We start from the raw sequence: 6,656 nt of genomic DNA on the forward strand, positions 1-6,656 counted from the left end.
TTTGTTAGATGATAATAATATACTATACACAGTTTGCTTGTTAATGGGTGAATCTGCATCATCGTTTCCAACATAGGTAATAAAAAAATGTTGTTTTTCTTCTTTTGAATCTCTGCTTCTAATAACACCTCCAATCCTTTCTACTTATTTTAACTTTTAAAATATCTACCTGGAATACATACTTATCACATATTAAATGTCCTATGTTTTTAAGGGATTGTCAACAATAAGCTATCATGAAGTAAAAAAACAAAGTTTCACAGCTTGAGCTTTGTAACAGTTTAAATTTTTGACTTATTGTTGTAGCAAGATGAATGATTTGTTTCAAGAATTTAAAAATATTTATTTGTTTGGTAATATCTATAAAGAGAGATGTTTTTGTCTCTTTTATACATACTACAGACTTTCTTTGACAAATATCTTCTTGTTCGTGGATCTACATGTGTCTAATCATTCCCAACATTTATTTTTCTTCATTTGAATATCTATGTCTAATAACACCTTTATTTAATTGTTGATCTATTTACATGGTAAATACCTTTCACCCTTTGTCATATTGTTAGTGATTTCACAAACCAGCTCAAACCTAATTTTGGGTCAAATTTTCATAACAATTTGTTGAATATTGTGAAAGCCTGTGAATCACTCTATTGAATTACCAAATTTCAGATCAAAATTTGTATTACTTAAAGAATATTATATTTTTTTACGAACAACCTCACACCCCTCTGATTTTACGAAGCAGCCTCAACCATTCTTTGTGTACTACAAACTTACAAAGTCTCTGGAATGGCGCGCAGAGGTCAAACACCTGACCTACATGTAGATGCTGCACGTATGCGGCAAGTATGTGGTTTGTGCCTCTAAAAAAACATGTGCATGACATAGAATGATTTTACATACTAGCTGAAACCGTGGTTTGTGGCACTAAAACACAATGCGCGTGGTGTGCATGATTTTACGAAGTGACTCAAACCCCCCGTTTTTTCATGAAAATTAGCAGTTTCTGAAATGCATACCTGCGCTTCATTTCGAATATTGAAGAAAACAAAATTTGAATTCCCAACAAAATTTTGTACAATGTATATATTATGAAAGAGTAGAATGTATGCTTTTAATTGGTACAAGTACTTGATCTGGTTTCTTCCAAAGTGCGAAGTTGTGAGCGTCTGAAAAGCTTATAGATTTAAACTTTGCAGATTTGAATTCCAATTCTTTGAGATTTAAGAGATGATAGTTAGGATTGAAAATGCATCTAATGCTCGACTGGCCACTATTCTTAATAGCCGATCTGGATTTATCAAAAATCCTTCAAATTTTCACTGTAAAATATCCTTATAATGTACTATGAAGATCGTACCAAATAAATGTGAATTATAAAAATGATGCAAAAAAATATGCCTTCCAAGTAAAACACAACACAGCATTTACAATTCCTTCAAGAAAAATCTCATTTCCATGTTCATCAATCATGTTTATGCAACCAAAAAACACCTGCTTTAACTTTTCAAAAAGCGCACATTGAGGCAATGTGATGTTTAAATGTCTGAAGGGCATTTGCTTTTTATATTTATTATCAGTTAAAATACTATTTTTGCCGAGATGTATAAAGCTAAACCATGGTTAATTATTTTACATGGCAAAATGCGTAGCAACATAGCCAAATTCTATCACATTCCTTGTGATAATACTATAGACCAATCTCATACTTTCATCAATAAATTGATTTAAATGAATTTTTTTTTAAAGAAACAAGCATAGCTAATGATAGTTGGGGCAGAAAGAAAAAATATTAATATTTACTAGTACATATATTTGATTTCTGGTGCAGTAATAATATGCATTTTTTTTTATTATAAGCAGTTTAATTTTACCTATTTTTCATTTTAAGCTCTTTAAATTTGCACAACATCAATAATATATATATATTCACCTTTGAAATGTACAAGTTGGCATTATAAAACCTTTTTCATTATCAACTTTGTTAAATTTGAATGGAAGCAGAGACCTTAACAGTATCATCCTTATTTTAGAAAAAAATGTGCTTCTTGTATCAAATTAAAAACAGAGAGAGGCAAATGAAGACTGAAGTCCACATGTATGCAGCGATCAAAATGCACGCATCAAACAATTAATCAGACGATAATCAGTATGCGTCTGCGATTCGTCACCTGGAGGGCGCCCGTCAAACAATCTTTTTTGCGTTCCTGACGAGACAGACCGTGTCCCTTGCCGTGGAGTACAATACCGCCTAATTAAGATTGAAAGACAGACTTTGGCAGCCACAAAGAAATGTTTAAAATGCCAAACAGGAGGAACAAGGATGTTCCTCCAGCAATACTTTTTTTCTTTTCCCCTCGAATAAAGTCTAGAAAATAACAGAAATTCACATTCACATTAAAAAAAACCAGCTCTCTGATTTTTCAATACATCCATTACTTTAGTATTGCTGCAAGTAGCATTTAATAGCCAGTAATGTACTATACATCTAGGTATGTAAAACAAAGTCATGTGATTATCTTTCAAAGAAATGAAGGGTACAGTTTACTGAAGATCAACTTTAGAAAGTTTGAATAAATCAAGGAAATAACTCAAATGTTACAATACAAAACATCTTTTAAAAAGTTTTCAATTCATCCATTATTTTTGGATTGCTGCGAGGAATATAAATTTATAAATAGACTATACAGTGCGTATCAAAAAAACGGGACAGTTTTGAAAAGTCTATAAAATATTTGTTTCAAATTATGACATCTAAATTTTGATGTTAATAGATGCTCTGAAATCTTATCTTTGAAATGCCATTAAAAAAAATTTTGTTCATGCTTGAGCGAACACAGGACGTTTTTGTCGGGGGTTCAAAAAGAGGCTTGCGCCAAAATGGCAGATATGAGAAATTTGATGATCAGACTTCTGGCTAATCAGCAGACTTCCTCTCAACCTTTTCATTATCTTTGCCACAATTTTCGAATTATGCTGTCAAATTTCATTTACAAATTGATTTATTTACTTGAATTATTTTGTTTTTTTCATTTAAACTTCTTTTACCTTTGAATTTTTCTTCGTAAGTAAGAAAAGAAGACTTTTTGTCAACCCAAGCAAGAAGATTTGCATTATTAATTGGGAAAACTTGTAATTATTCAAATCCTTTTATTATGTGAAACAAATTATGTTATGGTACCTATGAAACCTATTTTCAAGGGGTTATTGATTCCTTGACCAAGTTTAATTATGTGCTTGACAGGACAAAAAGGAAAGGATTCATGTCTATCAATGGCAATTGTGTATTGAGTTAATTTTGAAGGAGCTAGATATGGCAGTTTGGATAAAACGTATAAAAAAGTTGTGAGCAAGCAAAAATTTCCACTTTTAAAAATTTTGTGATAGATTTTGACATAATATTCAGAAAATAAATCATATTTCACTTTCTATCTTTCCTTTCCACTTTTTTTTTTTAAATTGAAGGGGGGGAACCCCCTAGCCCCCGCCCATCAGCATGCAACTGTTCAAAGGCACCATACTTTGTAGGTCACAATGAAAGGATTTGAAAAACAAAATACACACTCTTCCATACTTCGGTTGAAAACTTTTTGTTTTTGCTTAAAGAAAGAATATTCAAAGCTAAAAGAGAACATATCAAGTAACAGCGACAGAACAATTCAAGCAAATAAACAGATTTGAAAATGAATTTTGACCGCATAATTCGAAAATTATGGCAAAGATAATGAAAAGGTTAAGAGGAAGTCTGCTGATTAGCAAGAAGTCCGATCATAATATTTATCATTTTATGCCATTTTGGCGCAAGCCTCCTATTGAACCCCGGACAAAAACATGCCGTGTTCTCAAGCATGAACGAAACTAATTTTTTTTTAACGGCATTTGAAAGATGAGACTTCAGAGCACCTATTAACAGTAAAATATAGACATCATCATTTGAATCAAAAATTTTATAGACTTTTCAAATCTGTCCCGTTTTTTTTTATACGCACTGTATAATGGGTGATTTCAAGTCCGGTGTTGGCCTTGGTGTTGAAATTTGGATTGCATCCCCTAGCTCTGATCTGGGTCAGTTTGTAAAACTGATCCAGATCACATTATTGACATCTCAACAACTAGTGCCTTTTCGGGACCATCTTCATTTTATGTTTGGTGTTATAATTGTGTAAAAATTGACCTAAAACCAACAACAAAAGGTCAACACTGAACTTGAAATCACCCATTGTGACGTCATGTGGTCAAGTTTTTTATAAATCAAGAATAAAGAGTAACTATACAGATTAACCTCAGAATTTTAGAATTAACTGAAGAAAAAAAACGAAATTTCACAATAAAATCATCTCTCTCTATTTTCAATTCATCAATTATCATTGCATTGATGTGAGGAACATTTACTTATACTTTTATGTCTTCACACCTGTAGCTAACTTTCACACTGTCAAATATCAGGTAATTTTTGTGATGACACCTATTAGGCTTTCTCCTTCCTCGAAGACACTCTGTAAGATGACTCCCAATACGTGTACAAGTGAGTGACAGGTTTCATGCAAAAGCTTGCCAGCTATCTTAATCTATGGATAAAAACTAGTCAAGTCCAATAAAGCTCTAGAAGATGGTTTGAATGTCAAGATTAAGAGTGAAAGAGGGGCCTTGGAATTGATTAAAAGTTCATAGTGAGGCTAATTAGTGATTCCTTACATTGGACAGAGGGACCTTTTGAAAACATTGCTTAAAGGAGAATGAAACCCTTGAAACCAGCTGAATCCATATCAAAGAGAAAAATCAAAGAAACATATTGTTGAAAGTTTGAGGAAGATTGAATGAATAATAAGAAAGTTATGAGCATTTGAATATTGAGATCACTAATGCCATGTAGATCCTCCCATTGGCAATGTGACCGAGATCTGTGATGTCACACACGTACAACTCCCTCGTTACTTTAGTACTTATTTCACTTATATTCTCACTTTTATAGAGTCTATCACAAGGTGAGGTGTTCTCTTTATGAGATGACAAGTACAGAGGTTTCACAACATTATATCATTGATGAATCGTTTGTCATATAAGAATGAGCAAAAAGAGATGTTTTGGGGTATATTTTCAGTGTCCAATAGGGGAGAGTTGTTCATCTGTGACATCATAGATCTTGGTCGCATTGCCAATGGGAGGATCTCCATAGCATTAGTGACCTCGACATTCAAATGCTCATAACTCTTCTATTGCTTGTCCTATTTTACTCAAACTTTTGTTGATCTTATTCTTTGATTTTTCTGCTTTCACAAAAGCTAACTTGCTCCAAGAGTTTCAATCTCCTTTAAGTTTCCTATGAACAGATTCATTGGTGACAATTTTGTTTAGGGGTAGTCTCTGAGAAATTATCATGAAAAAGTGGTATTACATGCAAAGGTCAATTCATGGATGATTCATCCCCTTTGGGGGGGGCACTTTAATAGCTGAAATAATACAGTGGAATACTGTAATTAGGTAAATTATTGCCACTAGGTATATACCCGCTTTGCCTACTTTCCATATTTTCTCATCACAAATGGTCAACAGCCAAGTCCATTCAACTTGGATATTCCAAGATACACATGCGTCGGATTTGAAGTCGTCTCAAACGATGGCTTTCAACCCGGCCTCAATTGTAGAATAGCAATAACTATTGTTCACTATTTCTAGTTCAGTGGTTAAGCCGCCTTTGGTGGTAATTCCAGGACTCACATCGCCTTTTAGGCGGACTTAGTCCAGTCCGGCAATCAAAAATAGAAAGCCGATACACGTATCTTGAGGCGCCTTCAAGCCGGCCTCGGTGCACTTTCAACGTATGTGTATCTTGGGCCACAGTCTAATCCTTGTATGTTGTACAACCATCTGGGCTAATTTCCAATTTCCCCATTAACCATTCTATCTAATTTCCAATTAGTCTATACCTGTTTCACAATTAAAGTAGAAATTAGACTGAAAATCTCTAGATGACAATTAGACTAGCCTTTACATAAAGTGGGTGTAAAACCAAGTCTATTGTAGACCAAACAGCAATCAGACTAAATTGAGGGTAGACCAATTATGATGGTGTTACGATCTGAGAATTAGACCCTCTGCTAGTAAACTATTAGTGGATGTTAAACTCAATAAAGGACAATCCCACCCCAACAAAAAGTTTAGTGGAAGAAAAAAAAAGAAAAATCTAACAAGCATAACACTGAAAAGTTCATCAAATTTGAATATACATGTAAATAAGAAAGTTATGAAATTTCAAAATTTTGCTTAATTTCACAAAAAACAGTTATGGGCACATCCTGGTTGGAACATGTATGCTAATGAGGGGACTGATGATGCCACCCACTCACTAGAAATATTCTAATTTTCCATCATTGTCATGTGAAACAAAGTTGTATTCCTCCCTGAACATGTGGAATTACTATTGTTTTAACATTTTATAGTTCAGTCATGTTGGTCCTAATGTCAAATCTGTATCATTCAAACAATAAAAAAGCAAAAGAACTAGTCAGTGAGGGACATCATTGATTCTCGTAATTTGCATGTGACTAAATTATGGATACTTTTTTGTGAAAAATAAGTGAAACTTTAAAATGTCATAACTTTCTTTATATTTTACATCCGATTTTGATTAAATTTTCAGCGTAATGCTTGTTTGA

This window comes from Lytechinus pictus, chromosome 15 (assembly GCF_037042905.1).
Source record: "Lytechinus pictus isolate F3 Inbred chromosome 15, Lp3.0, whole genome shotgun sequence".
Taxonomy (NCBI): Eukaryota; Metazoa; Echinodermata; class Echinoidea; order Temnopleuroida; family Toxopneustidae; genus Lytechinus; species Lytechinus pictus.